Source organism: Ictidomys tridecemlineatus, chromosome 9, assembly GCF_052094955.1.
Source record: "Ictidomys tridecemlineatus isolate mIctTri1 chromosome 9, mIctTri1.hap1, whole genome shotgun sequence".
NCBI lineage: Eukaryota > Metazoa > Chordata > Mammalia > Rodentia > Sciuridae > Ictidomys > Ictidomys tridecemlineatus.
Window position 1 is genome coordinate 99,204,908 of NC_135485.1, and position 17,120 is coordinate 99,222,027.

Consider the following 17,120-nt stretch of genomic DNA (forward strand, 5'->3'; position numbering starts at 1 on the left):
ACATCAAATAAAAATATAACATAAAGCATAGAATATAGATCTTATATAAAAATTAATTATACAAAGAATGCTCTTCCATACCATAATATGTACTGACCCTAGACAATACTCCACTACTAAGCTGGAGAAAAAGCATTTAGATGCATATGCTCAGCCAGTTACATGTTTCTTCCATGCCTTTCTTAGAATTAGTATGATAAGAATAGCATTAATGAAATCTAAGAGGATTGAGACTCACAAAATCAACAGAATTTTTGTGCTAACATAACAAACCAAAATTTAAAGGGTCAATTGGTTTCTGGCTTTACTGAGTGGTCTTCATTAGGAGACAAATTATGATGTCATGCACTCAAAATATACAAACAGCATGGCTGACATTTTCCCACCCCAAGTAACCAATTTAACAAAATTGTGAACATTGACTAGATTTATCTTAAATTACAAGTTAAAATTCTTTATTCTGTTTTAGAGGTATGTAGAATCATGTATTCCCTTATAAAATCTCTAGTACCCAAAATGCCAGTTATTTCAGCAATCTGATTTTTTACTAACATGATCTATCAATTAAAATTCATAAATTCTTTCCAATATGTGCAAACAAAATTGTACATGTTTACTGTGTATTGCTTATCAGTAGATTATTTGCAAGGGAATAAGTATATTGTGAAGAAGAAAGTAGTTACAAGGGGTAAATACGTAATTTCAATCAAGTTTCAAAAGTATGATTTGAACTCCAAATAAGGTAAATAAGTTCAGAGGAGAGAATACATTGCATATCTCTTTAACAAAATATATAACATTTAGACCAAAGATTTTAGAGATAAACAGAGCACTGCATTTGCCTTCTTTGTAATTCTTAATTATTTTAGTAATATCATTATAATTTTACTTACTGACTTGAATGTTAGTTGTGTTTGGGGTAATGATGTTAGTAAATAATCAAAGTGTTATATTACTAGGTCCATCCATCTTAATTACTTTCAGAACACCAGGTCATTCATTGCTGCTGAATCATTATTAGATAAAAAAGATTTCATTTAACTCTCTAGGTATCTTGAAAATACTCAGGAATGAATCCTAGGGCATCAAAAAAGAATATGGGATAGAAAGGAGATTATCTCTGGTATTTGTAGACATCATGCATAGTTAAAGGATTATAATGGATTACAGAAAAATTGTATTTAAAGAAAAATTTGGAAATAAAGAAAGTTTATACAATTTAACATCAAGGTACATTATAAGATAAAACATTTAATTAATCAGTTGATTTTACTCAGATCTATTTTTATTTAGAATTTATGCTGTTTCAGTTTTATTGGACTTGAATCATAGAAATTTCCTGCTTTGGTAAAACATGAGACTATAAAGATGAAATTATAACATATGATTAAACGACTAAATAAGATGACTAAATAAGATGAATTATAGCATATAGAAAATATTTATTTAAACTTTATACAATTATAGGGATCTTAAAACTACTATTCTTAAGACTGGAATAACTTATTCTTAAAAACATATGTTAGAAGTGTTGTCATATGTAAAACTGTATCTTCCAGGCTCAATGAGGGTGCAGCTGGTTAACTGCTTTAGCTAAAACAAAACACAAGTGAACAAAAACAAGACAGCAGAATGGGAGTCTTTTAGTTTGCATTTTTAAAAACACAAACCAGTAATCACTAGTGAATTCAAAATTTGGAAGTCCAAAGTATCTCCCAGCCCTCACCCCTCTGCTATTAAAATTACATTCTTGGAAAACAAAGGACATATTTCTGAATGTGCTAAAATATTTTAGATATAAATTGTAGAATGAAAATATTATCATCATCATTCTTCTAATTATAGCATCCAAATTCCAGCTGAGAAATGTTAAAGGTCCTTATAAGAAAAACTTGCCTTGAATTCCAGAGCTTTAGTCTAGGCAATATACTGAATTTTTTAATTATGAATTAAATTGTAGTTAAAATAATGAAGTATGCAAAATTTTATTTCATTTTATTTTTTTAGAGTTGATTCATGGAAATTATGTTTATTAGTAATAATATATTTATTTAATTACAATGAACTATTTGTCTACTCTTGTCATATGACAAATCTCTTTTCTCCAGAATACATTTTAGAGGTTTGCCTTGCTCAATGAAAACTATAGAATCCATTCCTTTTATCCCTAGTAAATACATGTTGAACTCTGAACTGCACATCATTTTTTAGGGACCTCCAATTTCTTGCTAAAATCATTTAACATGAACACAATAGTCAAAATATATTCTTTGACTACTTCAGATAATAAATTTCAAACACATACAAACTTTCTTTTTTATTATTGATTTTATTTTTTTAAATGCATGATAGTGGAATGCATTATTCTTATTACACATATAGAGTACAATTTTTCATCTTTGTATATAAAGTATGTTCACACATATTCATGTCTTCATACATGTATTTTGTTTTTTTGTATTATAATTCTTTTTTTAAAGATAGAAGAGAGAGAGAATTGTTTAATATTTATTTTTCAGTTTTTGGTGAACACAACATCTTTATTTTATTTTTATGTGGTGCTGAGGATTGAACCCAGCGCCTTGTGCATGCCAGGAGAGCACATTACTGCTTGAGCCACATCCCCAGCCCATATAATTCTATTACACATATATACCACCATTTCTCATATCTCTGGTTGTATATAAAGTATGTTGACACCCAATTCAAGTCTTCACACATGTACTTTGGATAATGATGTCCATCACATTCCACCATCCTTGCTAAACCCCTGCTTCCTCCCTTTTTCTCACACCCCTCCTTCTTATCTAGAGTTCACGAAATGAAAGAATGGATTTAAAATTATTTCTATAACATATCACCTGTATGATTTTGAGTCAGAAAATTTGACTTTCACACCTCAGCTTTCTCAATGCTACAGTAGGAATAATTACAGAACTTATACAACTATTTGGTAAATTAAATTATATGATGTTTATAAATCATCTAGCACAGTACTAATATGTAAACATTTTAAAATATTATTAATATTTTCCAACATGAATTAAATCTATGTCTAGATTTGAGTAAAATAAGCAGTTATTTTACATTGTTTTCTTATGTTGTTTTCAGACAAATAAAACAGAATTCTTTGAGTGTTTGTCTGTGTAACTGATGTTTATAACTAACTTCAATCTTTGGCACTTCTATCCTTTCCTTCTTTTTGCTTTTCCTGGGGATGAAACCCAGAGACTGGCTCATATTAAGCAAGAACTCTATCATTGAACTACATCTGTAGCCCCATAGTGTTACAATGTTATTATTCCACTATTGCTCTGTACCAACTGTTTCATTCTCTTAAAATCATTATTAACCATAAGACTTTATCTGATAGATTAACTATTTCTGTCTATAAGTGAATTTTCTGTGTTTTAACTGATAGAAACAGTCAAGAGACAAAGTTTATAAGGAAACTCTGGGCTTTTAAACCAGTGAGGCCCTCTTTACACTGACATGATCCTGTTGATCTCTCCTTTTTGCAATTATTTTTTTAAAAAAACATTTGTTATGAAATCAGGTAATTGCACCACTATCCAATGTTTCTACACCTTTAACAACATGTAATTAGAGGTTTTGCCTTAAAATTTGCTAAAATCATCCCTTTAATTATACAAGTCCTGTAACCCTGTGAAAATTATTTCATCATGGCTTGTTGTCAGTGAACATTTATTGGCTCCATGTGTTGACCCTTCCGTTTTTTAATCTATATTATTATATACATTTGTTTTATGAATATTTAGTGAATAACTGCCGTACTTCATGCATTTTATTAAGTGGTGGGAAAATGTGTGAACAAGAAAAATTTAGCTTCTCCCCTATTCTTGAATCTAGTAGGAGTTTTGAGCAAGAAGATAATTATAATGTAATAGATTTAGTTATGGATCCAATTCATGTTGGTATGTAGCCCAGACTATGGGGATATTGTGGGAGGAGATGATGAGTTCATCGATATTTTTTTTAGGAAAAACAAAAATGAATGCTCAAGCAATTTTGAAGGATGTCCTCACTGAGGAGGGAAACGGTTCACCACAAAGAAAATAACATTTAAAAAAACAGAAGTAAAGAAGCTATAAGTAGGTGAAAGGAGTAAATAGATATAGAAAAGAAGTGGCAGAAATGGTGAATTGGGCTGGTTCTTCTATTTTTGCTGTGGTAATCAATTTTCCTTGCCCCACATGTCGAGGACTAGAACGTGGCTGGCATATTGCCACATTATAGGCCGTTAACTAACTCCCGTTGGTTTTCAATTTTTATGAATTGCTGACTTTTATGACAGTTATACACATTAAAATTCATTAATTTATTTCATTTTTCTGCCCATCTCTCTTTATGTATGTATCTATCTATATATCATGTGTTCAATTATGTCTTCAAAGTTCATAAATTCAAGTCCAGTACCTCAAAATGTGTCCTGTATCTTTAAAGAGGTGGTTAAGTTAAAATGAAATCTTTAATCTGTATTCCAATTTGATTGTGTCCTTATAAGAAATGGAGATTAGGACACACAGAGACACATCAGGATGTGAATGTACAAGGAAAACCCAGGTTAGGGCACAGTGAGAAGGTGGCCATCTGCATGCTAATGTGAAAGGCCTCAGAAGAATCCAGGTGCTTTGTAAGCCACCCGGGATGTGGCATTCTGTTATGGCAGCTTTAGTAAACTAGAACTATATGTTTGTGTATGTGTGCATGTATATGTATACGTATATGTGTGTGTATGTATATATGCATACATTGTGTGTGTGCATATGTACACATATATACATATATTGTGTCCTGCACTATTCTGTTGACTAAGGATACAAAAATAAGATATATTATTTTAAATTCTGGTCATTTAAGAATCAAGGGTTAGCTATACAGTATTAATAAAGCAAAAGTTACAAAATGAGTATATATACTAATATAGGTATATATGTGCTATACTGAACTTCCAGAGAATTCAAGTAACATGAATATGATGATCTTTCTTGGGGGAGGCAATGCTTCAACAAAATCTAGATTTAGAAAAATGAAAGGGTAAATTCTTGGTAAAGACTTGACTTGGCTTTCTGGCTTATTAAAACTTTGTGAGGGAGCATGGCATATCTCCTGACTTGTAGCAGCATGATACTGCTTGACGCAGGTGTATGTGTGCTTGGAGTGGCCGGCGGGCAGGTGCCTCTTCAATGATCTAGAAGCAAATTCTAATTACTTCCTCTCCTATCCAGCTCCACTTTCATGATGACACTTTTTATCATCTTAAGCAGGAAGATTGTTTTTCTTTGCAAAAGGAAGCAAGGTAGCAATTCATTAATCATGTCCATCTCTGTACCAGTTTAACAGTTAGTGACTCTAACACTTATCTTGGTCTCTAGTTTTTTACTCTAAAACCATATTTTAAAATATAGCAATGCTTTTCAGCTTCAGCCTTTCTCCTTATCTTTAGTTGCTTCTAATGTTTTTTCCTCTCAGCTTTTAGCTTATTTTAATCTAGTATAAGTTAATGATTAATACTTCCACCAGCTGTTACACACTGTCAGTATACACAGTAGCACAGAAACCCTCACCAATCCTTACTGTTAATACCATGCAATATTTACTTACCTTTCTTCCCATCCTCTACACTATTTATCTTTTGAATCAGTTCCTCTTCACTAGGTCTTGGCTCCCCTAGATCTAGCTAATTGTTCTGGTTTTGTTTGTTTGTTTTTGTTGTTGGGTTTCTTTGTGGGGGGTATTTTATTTACTTTGTAACTATTATATAAAAACATTTAAAATTTTTAGTGTGTATCAAAATCATAAGCAAGTTTCTGTTAGGAATACTGATGCTCCCTCAATGATTTAATTCAAACTCTGGAAAGGGTAGTACATGAAATGTGAGATTTTGCTTAGTTATTATCTCATCTATGGGATGATTATTAATAATACTTAGCAGAAGATATGTCGTTAAACCCTTTAATGAGAACATGGTGGCACAAAGTTTTTTTTTTCCTGTGTTATTGACACCATCCCTCATGATCTCAGAATGGCAGGATTCCATTTGTAGACTGACAAACGTCTTTTCATTACAATCTAATCCAATTGCATTTATTACTATCATTGGTATGAATAACTGCTTTTTGTCCTCCCCATCTAAAAGCCACTAATTTCTATTGCCTATTGTACTGTTCTAGCAGATGGTTCCTTAACATCTCTGAATTCACAGAATCCGTCATTTAGAGCATCATCTTGCATGAAGAGAGTTTTGACCTCTATTATTAGGTGTTGTTTGGTTTTACTTTCTGTGTTCATCTGACTACACAATACCATTTCCACTTTTAGAAGTTATTTTATATTCATGCTTCAGTTTCTATTTGCAGAAAAAAATATTTTTAGTTTTGTTGTTTTGCCTGAATAAGTTCAGCTAGCTAGATAATGTCCTATCTTCTCTTCCAATGTGCTTCTTTTCCATCCCAACCTTCTCCAGCTCCTGATCACTCTCTTGTAGAATTGGAGCAACTAGAGAATGGAATAACCCTTATCTCAAATACAGAATTTAAAGGTTTCATATAACCAAGAAGGTAGCCTGCCTCCCTGCCTTTAAAATATTAGGGCTCCTGTTGTGTTTTGAGCACTACTACACTGGGGCAGAGTATCTCAGGGAGGATATCATGCTTCCTCTACATTATCTCTCTAAGATGTCAGCCTTTTATAAGGGGGAGAATAAATAGTGATAATTTAACTTATTCTTCCATGGGCTCAAAATTTTTTGTCTGGCTTTGTCCCAGTTGACCTAGCCTCTTCACAATTATAGTCAGCTTATAGGCTACTGAAACTACTATACCCATGGTCATAACACACTAGTCATAACACACATGTTCTACTGCACTGTGGAGCTCTATTTGATTCAGGGAAGCACCTCTTTTATTTTCTTCCTCCATTATGTTGCTTCTGTGCTCCAAGTCCAGGCACTCCTGAAGATAGGAGTCTCTGGGATACAACTTTACTTTCTCAGAACACCTACCATATCAATTGCAATTTTTCTAATCACTGTGGTTTACTTGCTCTATGGGTCATAGCTACCAATCCTATTATAGTCACTTGATTTTCACCAGGAATAAATTGATGAGCTCTGCTCATCCCAGTCTCCTGGATTTTGCATTGCTAAGGAACTTCAACTTAAGATACTGGGAATCACGCTTTCATTTTCCCTCTCCAAATTCTATTTAAACTTCAAAATCCCAACCAATTCTACTGGGTTGTTCTCTCTTAGTTCCCCAAACCTAATAATATTAGTTTACTCTCTTATTCTTATAAGTTACATTTACTAACAGGGACACTTTGATAGACTATCCAGTTTCCTCCAGCAGGCTACTTCTGCAATTGAATGTATCTGTAAAGACCACAAGTAGTCATTTATACTTCAGTATAACTTCATCAAGAATGTCTTTCCATATTCTTTTCAGAAGATTTTCAAGGTTCTACAATGGGTCTACTGAAATTTTAAGCAATCCTATCTTTGACCTGGCATTAAACCCACAATACAAGCCAATTAAAACCTGAGACCCTTTAATGTAAGAATGAAAGAAAATCCTGGACATTTTTCACAATTTGATTCCTAATCTTCTATCACATTGATTTGTCTTCCCATTTTATTGAATCATACAGAACATTTCAATCTCTTCAGGCACTATCACATAGTTCATTTTGGACCTGCCTTTCCTTGTCCATGTAAATAGCTGGCTCCATTAATCTCTGAGCTACCCATTCCAATTTTCAAAAGCCCCTAACTCCAGTTGTTCTAACATTCTTTGAGGAAGGAAGGAAATATTTGGGATTCAGTGATATAAATTATATAAATCCCTTTAGAAAGTACATGACTGTAGTTGTAAATTTTTAAAACTTGGCTTGGGATGCCAGCTTACCTACTTGCCTTTTACCTTCATTGATTACTTCCTTTCTTCCATATATTCTACTTTCTCTTTTAGGTGGTGGTATTCAGGGTAAGGGGTATCTTCTGTCTTCTGCTTTGTTCCCTTACAATACACATTATTTAATGATGAAGATATGTTGCAAGAAATTGGATATTGGATAATTTTATTGCTGTGCAAACATTACAAGAATACACTTACATAAGCCTAGATGACATAGGTCAATCGTTTGAAATGGCCTATTGATGCAAACAAGAGATGTGGTAAACACAAGATATATGAGGCTATTGCCAGAATAACATAACAAACTGTTTTACAGTAAATCTTTCTTTAGTAAATATGAGTGTATGGGAAAATATAATAAATACATGAACCAGTAACATAGTTGTCTGTTATCAATTATTATGTACTGTACATAAATGATGTGCAAAGAGTGGCAATATAGTAGATTAACACCACATAAGTAATGCATTGTCCTATAATGCTACAATGTTTACAGTGTCACTAGGCCATAGGAATTTTTTAGTTCCGTTATAATCTTAGGGGATCATTATGGTATATTTGTCTTTCACCAAAATGGCATTATGTATTGCATGACATACTTTCCTTCATTTCTATAACTTATGAATTTATAACTTTCTTCATCTTTATTCCTTTCTTTCTCTTTCTTCTTTCTTTATCTACATCTTCTCTCTACCACACTTCAATAAGTTTACAAAAAGTGAAAACACATTTTTATTTCTGGTGAGTTAATTACTATTACCTTTTTAAAGATAAGATATTCATACATAAATATATATGTTGACAGTTCTGTTAGTAGTGGTAAAAATTTACACTAATATCTCCATGTTTCTCACAGATTATAATTTGTTAGCTTTTCGTTTGAATAGGATTAAACTGTAAAATCCCAAATGTTCCTATAAGAGTTGGGGTTGGAGGTGGCAATAGCTCCTTGTCACCCTTGTGAATTCCAGGACAAAGCTGTCATATGAAGATTTCCACTCCCTAACTGATATGCTAGGTCAGAATCCTTCATCAAATTTGTCAATGTGAGTAGATCTTTACTACAGTTATCAGCTCAAATTCCAGTCCTCTCATCATCATTTAACATTTCTCTGGCATGATTTAAATGGATTTTGACGGTATTCCAATATCAGAGAGCATATTCTGCCAGTCTAAAACATGTTCAGTAGATATAATCACAAAACATCTAAATTTATCCAATTTCATTTCTTGGATGATTTTTTCTCCTCATCCCACATGCCAAACTAACCCATTTTTCCTGCCTCGTGGCACAAACAGACCCCAAAGTATCCAGCCTGAAAATGTTGAGATTGATTTAATACTTTCAGCTTTTTCTCCATTATTCTTATAACTTTGCCGAAAGTTGAAAATATTTAAGGTGGTATTTCACTAGATTTATAAATTGGTTATGGGTAGAAAGGTGTTTTTTTAAATATTAGAGAAATGGTCAATGGAGAAATATGATTCAGAGGAGATAAGAGTTTTGTCTTATATCATGGCTCTAGAGTGGCCAAACTGGTTGCAGACACATTTCTAGGCTTTACTAGTCAACATTGGTATATAGTTTACGATAGTCCAGCAGCTATTTTAGGTACTTTAGAGCCAGGATATCTACTATGTATTAGATAATATTCATATTTATAGTTACTTATCAATTCAAAAATAAAGCAACTATTTGTAAGTATATATTATTGATACTATAAGATCTCTTCAACTGCCACATTATAGAAATTATTACATACATCACATGCAGTTATTAGGCATGCAGCATTTTGAATGCTCTAATATTAGGATGCACATATAAAATCAAAAACTATATTTTTATCTGAAAAGTATAAGTTAATATTGTTTAACCTAATATGATGATGATATAGTATATAGCATTTAGAAGTAAATCATCAAAATCTGGGGACTTTTATTTCCCAAGGGATTAAGTGAAGATAGGTTAAGAGTAGGCAGAAGAAAGTAGGAAAATTCTTGTGATTTAGATGTGGTGTCCCCCAAAGCTCATGTGTGAGATGAACCAAGAAGGTTTAGAGGAGAAATGATTGGGCCACAGTCCTTAATATAATCAAAGAAATAATCCCTGATGGGATTAACTGAGTGGGAGCTGGAGGCAAGTGAGGTGTGGCTGGAGGAAGTGGTTCACTTGGCAGCGTGGCTGTGAGATATATGTATTTGTATATGACAAGAGGAGACCTCTCTCTCCCTGCTTATTGATCACTATGTGAGCTGTCTCTCTGTGCCACCCTCTTCCTCCATGATTTCCTGCCTCACCTTGAGCCCTAAGGAATAGAGCTGGCCTTCAATGAACTAAGACCTCTGAAACCCTGAGCCCTCAAATAAACTTTTCCTCTCCTACAATTGTTCTAGTCAGATCTTTTAATCACAGCAGCAAAAAAGCTGACTAAAACGTCAACTGATTAGATACAGGGAATAATCCAAAGAGAAACATTTCTGTTGTATATCTTCAAAATGGCACTACAATCAATGGAGAATAGAAAAGAATTAAACATAAACATAGAATGTACTTGACAATGCTTCTTTAATGGTATTAAGTTCAATCCTCATATATCCGTAGCTTGACTGACGCCAGTTCTTGTTGCTGTAGCATGTGGGAACTGGCTCCTCAATCTTTAGTTTCCAGGACTAGACAATATCTCATAAACTTAGCAACCAGTATGCCGGCACATGCAGTGCAGCCAGCTGGTGAAGTCTTGTTGCGTATTACAGTGAGATTTTGCTTTCATTTTGAAGTGAGGCTTTGGAACCCTTTCTTTCATATGTAATGTCACTTAGCATTTTGGAGCCACTAGTCTCAAATGTCTCATCTGAACCATGGTTTTTGTGCCTGGTGCTACAAATAGGGAACATAAATCAATTAGAGGCAACTCTTCATGCTGTTAACTATAAAAACCATGGAATTTTACATGAGATAAGACCATTTCAAGTTTATAAATTTTGAGGAGTTACTTCTATCATTTTGGAAACAAGCATCAGACGGAAGATATGAATATTGTTTGGGATACAAAACCAAAAGATTGAAGTTTTATCCCAATACCTCCAAAGCTATATTTTTAATATAGGAAGATAAATGTTCCAAGTTATCCATATGGTTATAATGTTTACATCATTGCTAATTAAGTGATTGTTTATTTATTAGCTGGATTTATTCCAGGACATTTTTGAGATGCTTCTAATTAGGTTGTCATTTGAGTAGGATGCTCTAAAAATCTGAATTCATACATTGAACCCAATGAATAAACATTTTTTAAAAAACTGGCCACATGCATTAAACATAGGATGTTGAAAATCTACCTACACTTTTGGAGAGAAAAAATGAAAAACAGATTCATAGGCAACAAATGTGGTTTTGAAATTATATAGTCTAACTTGTTCCTTCAGTTTTTGGAAATAAGAACTGGTAGTGGACTTTAACTTCTAGAGTCAGCTCTTGATAATGAAGGATGGAATGCATGTTCCTGATTTTCAGTCCAGTATTCTTATACTCTACAATATAAATGTAAAATGTTCAAAGTAAAATTCCTTCTGATTCACTGGAAGTGCAAGAGGACCAAGTGTTATTCTTCTCCACAGAAAAAGATTAAAGCTATAGAGAAGAGATTTTTGCAAATGGAAAATGAACTCATTTTCTTTGTGTTCTAATATTTTTTTTTAATTGAAGTTACCTAAAGGGAATGCAACTGGATAAATCTCTGCTAGTGACTACTAAGTGACAGTGTGTCAATGACAGAGATGGTGTTAGGACATATGGTCTATAGAAATGAGAGCAATATACTTTTCTGTGGTGTGTTTGATAGCTTAAAGAGAGGGTAGCCAAGAATATTTGACAGTTCACTGCAACAGCACGGCTGCATGTATACAAAAGTACTTTCTTGCTCATTGATACCATATAAAATCAATATATTTGGGTGGGGATTAAGGATTGAACACAAGGACTATTTATCAGTAAGCTACCTTTCTGGATTTTTAAAAATTTTTATTTTAAAACAGGATATCACTAAGTTGCTCAAGGTTATTGTTGAGACTGGACATAAACTTGCCATTCTCCTGCCTCAGACTTTGCATGTCTTAAAATCAATATACTTTTTTTAAAAAAATCAATATATTTTTAAGAAAGTGTTTAGGGTGTAATGACTGTGGGAAGTGGGTTTATTAACCAAACTTTTCCTCACCCATCATAACCATGAATTTTAGTTGCCAACATCACTTCCAAACATCAATTTTGCCTTAAAATTTAAAAGAAATCTAAACAGAAGCAAACTATTGCAGAGCAGGGAACAATATTTATATTTATTTTGGCAAGAAAGAGACTGATTCAAAGATATAATCCAGGAAGGTGATGTTCAAGAAAGAATAGGGACAATGATGTGAAATTTAGATTTCTTTGATGTGGAAATGACACTTCAACTGAGTGGAAGCTATCCAGATTAAAGCTCCAAAGTAAGTAATGATAGATTTTTTAAAAAGATGGAAATTTATTATTTTAAAGTTAATTATTTCTGTGTGGACACTTGATGACTACAGGGATTTGAAATGTGACAGCAGAGGACTGATTTCCAAAAAAATATTTAAGTATTTGTAAGATCCATTGAATGTATGATTTGGTAAGAATGAAACCCTAATTCGGGTCAACCAGAACCTGAAAGGACCTGCCAGATTGCATTTCTATATAAACATGCCACAGTGAACAGAAAGTTTCCAGTAGCTTCATTAAAGATAGATGCATCCTGCTACAGCACATATTTTCTCAAAAGAACAAAAGTATTTGGGGATAATCCTTTTCCAAGAAGCAAATTAGTTGCTCTTCCTAATTTGTTATCTTAAAATATTTTGCAGAACTGATGCAACAAAAATAGAACAATTGACTTCTAAGAAATTTACCTTTTTCACATATAACCATCCTTGTTTTCTTGAACTTTATGAAATATAAAAAGAAAACTGTTATATTAAGGAGTATTTAAAAATTGATTTTGCAGTTACTATTAGATGTTTGTCAATGGGAGTTTTGTTTTTCCTCTTTCATTCTAAAATCTCTCATTAATATTTTTGCAGTTTAAGATTACATTAAATCAATGGAAATAATTGAGGAGACATGCATTATTTGGAGATTCTAAGTCGCACCCTTTTCTCTGATTCTTTTTATATGTATATATATTTTTTTCATCTTATAAAGCAGAGTTCATAGGCCCTGAAGGATACCTAAGCATTCACCAACATGGTAGGCCTGCCTACCCGTCCATGGTCTTTAGATGAAATACACATCTGATCTGAGGATGAAATTACAAACTGTAGCTTTCACATGGATGTCTGTGCACCAGTTGGATTGTCACATCTCCAACCCTGTCCTCACCCCTGTCATGATATGATTTGTACTTTTTTTTTTCCTACCAACATTTCTCAAGCAGCAGATTAGGCATCTGCTCAGTCTCTCTAGCTCTGAAATCTCGTGATTATGAGATAACTCCACATTTTTTTCTCCTGGCTGTGTTAGACTTTTATGTTATGGGCACTCTGCATGTTGAAATTCTTAACATGATGCATAAGGTATGGAGAAAGCACAGACTATGCCCACTAAGGAGAAAATGAAGCCCATGTCATTCACAGCAAGACCTGGGGAATACCAGCATCAAGACCAAGGATAAGTTGTAGAAAGTATTTAGCTTGATATGGTGCCTCAAATTTTTGTCATCTGTAACTTTCCTCCCCTAGTTTTTAAGTTAGTCTCGATTTTTTTTTCTAGGCATCATGACTTGGAGCACTTCCTAACAAAAGTTGTAATCAAGCTAGATAACTCTTTGCAATTACCCTACGCTTCCCCCTCACACACACACACCCGGTTCCTTACTGCTGTTATGAGCTACAATTGTTAGTTTGCTTTTTTCTTCTTCTTCTTTTTTTTTTTTTTTTGGTCAATACAGTGTCAGAATTGCTGTGCAGTTTTGTAGACTGTTATGAGTCTAGCCACATATTTGGGGGAAGAAATGAGAACTCTTCCATTGCTACAACTCTCTTTACTATGAGTTGTAGCATTTGTAGCAATTTTGTTTATATTTATCTTTCATTTAAATACATATTTATTAACATGTTTGAGAGAAAGGCATCCTTTTGAATAGGTTATGTAGTCAAGGAATTTTTTAAAATATATATATTTTCAGGGATGTTAGGATGAAAATATTTGGGGTGATTTTCACCTCATATGTATTTGGTAAGTCTTACATACAAAGCAATTTATAAATTTCAGTATAATTCATTGATGTGGCCACACTGTGTTCCACAGCTAAATTCAATTGTGGTGCATAGATTTTACTAGTAAGTAATTAACCACAAGGCTTTTGCTATTAGTTATTTTTTTAAAATTTTGGGGAAAGTGGATTTCACAAAAGTTTAATAGCTACAGTTGTTCATCCTCTCAGACCAGTATCACTGAAAGTGGTTTCCACAAACACTTATCCTGCCTAATAGTTACTTGAGGGGGAAAAAGGCTATGATTGGACAGTAGAGGAGGTTTCAGTAGATCCAAGACTGAGAAACACCTAGAACAATGAAAAAGAGATGAATTTTCAGAGTATTGAAAATAATAAGATGTATTGTGGTGATTTCAAAATGCTAAGGATATGACATGTAAGTCCAAATATCATCTCAGTGTGACCCCCTTTTATATAATAGAACACTTTGTTATAGTAATAATGGTGAGAGAAAACACACTATTAGACAATTTCTTAGGACAATAATCATCCCTTGACAAGGAGGGTTTTCCGTGCTATTTTCCTTTTTATATGAGAAGGGCACTTCTTCTAGTCCAACTAAAACAGTATATAGACAAAGCTGTGAATATACTAATTCCTGGGTTTACCTTCTTCTAACTTCTCTTCATTTTTTCATTTTTACTTGTCTTTTCAGGCTTCCATGTGAGGACTGTGACATCCTGGACGCAGAGTTTATTTTTCTATTTGTCCCCTGTCTTGCTTTGCTGAAATGTGCCAGTATTGTTTGCTTCAGAACACAATTCTGTGCTAACGATTCTGATAGAGTGTGAAAAAGTTTGTGGAGACTCACAGAGACTTCTATTTTATCCTGCATAGTTGACGGCCATCAGAAGACAGAACAGATACTGTTCTCATTCTAGTTGGAATTTTAAGTTTGACACTATGCCAACATGACTGCTAAAACAGGATGTTTGAGGCATAAGTTATAGTTCTGTCCAGCCAGCAAATATGTAAATTGTCTATGTGAAAAATCAATATAATGCTTTGATTTTTTTTTTCCTATTCTATCCTTGTTGAAGAAATACATACTAAGTACCTATTCTGTGTTCTTCCTGAGATGGGTGCCCTGGGTGAAATTACTGTGATGTTTACTATGATGTCTTAAATTTGCAAATTCTTACAGAATTGGAATGTACTTTCATAGATCAATGAGGGTAAAGAATTGGGGTAGAGTGTGATCTTAGACATTTCAAAAGTGATTTGAGATACAAAGTGAATTAAATTAGATTTTTCTTGTGATTTGCTAGTAAGAATTATTTCTTTACAGAATAAACAGAAGTTTAAGAAATTAATAAAGAAATTATATTATAAAACATATTTATAATATATTTGATAATTCTAATGAAGCATTAGAGTTATCTTTATGGGAAGAATTAAAATTTCACTGAGTTTTTACATATTGATTTAACCTTTCACTATTGTCTCACTTAAAATTATGTCAGTGCATTTGTTTCCTAGGGCTGCTGTAGCAAATTGTCACAACCTATATGATTTTAAAAACACAAATTTATTCTCTCACAGTTCTGGAGACAAGAAATCAAAAATCATGGTTTTGGCAGGACAATGCTCCCCCTCTGAGGTTAGAGGAAGCCATCTGATCATATGTTTCATGTCTCTCTTCGCATCTGCCATGCTTAGTGTACCCTGACCCATATAGCTCCTCCAACATCTACCTCCATGTTTACAGACCTCCGGGTGGGGGGCGGGGATTCTGTCTGTCTGTCTGACTGTGTGCCTATGTTTACATTTCCCTGTTTTTATAAGGACACCTGTTATATGGTATTTAAAACTCACTCTCTCTGGTATGACCTCATTTTAACTGGATTATATATTATATCTTTCAAGATTCTTTCTAATTAGACCATATTCACAAGTTTCAAGCAGATATTATGAATTTGTGGAGGGCAGGGAACACTATTCAACCTGATACTCACATGTCATATTGAAAATCACCAACCCAACTCTGTTCTTGGAATTAAAGCTCCAAGATAGTAGTGATATTTTATTTCTCTTTCAAAAACAAAAAGCCTAGAAGTATTTTATTCATCAGAATGATTGAAAGATATTGGTTAATACTTAATTAATTACTAAGAACATCAAAAAGATTTCTGAAGTATTACTTTTAATTCTATTTTTTCTTTTTTACTCTTGTTTCTTTAACTTTGTCTTTTTCATATTTTTGTCATATGAGACATACTTTATTTACTTTTTCTTTTGTATTTCTGAAAGTAAATTTAAGCTTTTCTAACTTTGCATATGCAATAGGAAGAATTAACATTATTTGCTCTTCTTGAATTTGCTGGCTTTCTTAATTAGTCCTTGGAAAATTAATCTAAATTATTATAATGATTGTATTAACATAACCTAAGAGAAATGGCAATTTTTAAAAACTCTAGGCTTTTGCATTTAATTTTATAACCAGAGATGCTGAAATTATTTTGGTTTATATCTGGATATTTAGCTAATATTAGCACTAATAAATAGTTGTTATTCTACAGAACATGATCTTTGGAGGCCTTGATTTTTATTGATCCCTTGTAGATTAGGTTGTGTTTTCTAATATTTTACTGACAATAAGTAACACAGAGACTATGTATTCTGTGCCTTATTGTATTTTAAAATATATCTCTGTAAACTTTTATGATTATTAATGACAGTTTAGTTAGGTATAGAATTATATGCTCGTAGTCCTTCCATGAACCTATATAAAAGTGATTTTATCTGAAATTCATCTTTATGCATGAGGTCTAAAAAAAGCCTTTTGTTTTTTAGTAGCTTCTTAAGTAACTTTTAATAGTTTAGATTCTCAAGTGTTTCTCTGTCTTTATCCATTTAATTGAAAAAATTACTAGGATATGTGTAATTGTGTGTATTT